This window comes from Petaurus breviceps, unplaced genomic scaffold (genome assembly GCF_028583685.1).
Source record: "Petaurus breviceps papuanus isolate PSGF00001 unplaced genomic scaffold, PetGlider_PUasm1.0 90769, whole genome shotgun sequence".
NCBI classification, from domain to species: Eukaryota; Metazoa; Chordata; class Mammalia; order Diprotodontia; family Petauridae; genus Petaurus; species Petaurus breviceps.
The window spans coordinates 17,026,081-17,027,800 of NW_027187341.1; the positions used below are offsets into that span (position 1 = coordinate 17,026,081).

The 1,720-nt window shown below is 43.0% G+C and overlaps 1 protein-coding gene across 1 annotated transcript in view; it reads left to right on the forward strand.

The window, feature by feature from the left end:
* The window catches only part of LOC138146721 (aldehyde oxidase 2-like), a 133,295-nt gene that overhangs the window by 31,750 nt on the left and 99,825 nt on the right, over positions 1–1,720 (forward strand). The gene's annotated exons all lie outside the window — the stretch shown is intronic.

Sequence of the window (1,720 nt, forward strand, 5' to 3'; positions counted from 1 at the left end):
ACTATCTTGGGGGGGGGGCGCGGTGGCGGGTGGGGGAGGGGGACTTTGTTAATGCTTGGTTAGTGGGACAGGGCTAGGGAAGCCAAGACTGAACCTAAGTCAGGCCCCTAGACTACACTGAATAAGATATTCTATAAGTAAAAGATCACAGCTACAGATTCCCAGAAGCACAGAACTGAAAGGGACCTAGAAGATAATTTTGTCCAACTCCATCCAGAGAGTTAAGTCCAGAAGAAAATGTGAATTACTCAATATCATATAACAAGTTAAGAGCAGAGCCAGGAGGAGAACCTGTGCCCCCACAAGATGAAACACAAAAGGCAGACAAGTTCTGAAAACCAGGCTAATTAAGAAGGATCAGGTAAAATGGGAAATTTATGTAGATTGTTCACCACTGTTATCCAAGAGTCTGGGCTCAAATACAGGGAACCAGAAGTAAATGGAACTTTTTTAAATGGAAGTATGTGTGGCCAGAGACCCAGAATAGATAGACAAGAGCAAAAACAAACCTATCTGACCACAGAAGAAAGTGTCCAGGGATCACTTCAAAGACACAAAAGAAACAGGTGGGAAATGGAATCCTAACAGGGGGACTAGGAACTGGATTTCAAGATCCTGTAGAACTCAGCAGGTCCACACAACAGCACATTGATGTCTGATTCTAGGAAGGGGGCCCAACATTCTCTGCTCTAGTATTAAGTTCCTTTGTTTGCAAGGGGACAAATGTGGCAAATGGGTACTCCTCCTTAGAGACAGGGCAGGGCTGTCTCTGTCTCTACAGGTGCCTAGGGTTGGTGGTTGTCATGCTGGCAGAAGCCTGGGGTCTTTAGGAATTCCAAATAGCCCTGTCAGGTTTTCTTAGGGCAGGCTAATGTCACTAAATGGGGTAATCATATTTATAGCTTGTGAGCCTCATTAAACAGTGGGTTGAACCATAGCAGAAAGAGAGTACTTGCTGAGGAACAGAAATAAAGAAAATTTAAAATTGTCTTCCTTATGGGAAAAAAAGCTGTGCATGCATATTATAGCCTTTCTAGGGACAAATGATGGCAGCACAGATGCTGTCAGAAGTATGGCTAGAGGTCTCTACCACTCAAATCTAGGTAATTCTGCCTACTATGTGCAAGGGACTAGGAACCAGTCCCTCCTATCATGGAGCTTACATTCTACTGCTTACCACCCAGCTAACAAGCCCCATAGATGTTTCAATGGCAAAAAACAATTCTCCCACATAGGGAAGGACCCCCACAAAGAAAATACTTTTTGAGTCAATCCAAATCTGGTTTCTTTCTGTAGAAATAATTCACACTGACTCTGAACACTCAACTATCTCTTGCAAAAGGCTAACTACATAATACCTTAGGTCTTGTTTGTCCTGGTCTTGGGAGAAGTCATACCCTGAAAAGAATTCAGAATGGGGTGGTGATGAGCACTTGAGCAAAGTAGTCAGCTATGGGCAGAGGCAGAAGGTGTTCAGGGGAGAACATTTTACAGGAGTGTGTTTGAGGTGAGGAGTTACAGGACAGAAAAAAGAAGGGAATGACCAGTATGTTAACATTCATTAGCTGTCAATGTTGAACCTGTCCCCAGTCACTCATCTATAACTAGTTTCCCTCAAATGTTTATAAAGATAAAGATCTATAAAACTTTCTGTTTAAAAGAAAGGAAAAAGGAAGGAAGGAAGGAAGGAAGGAAGGAAGGAAGGAAGGAAGGAAGGAAG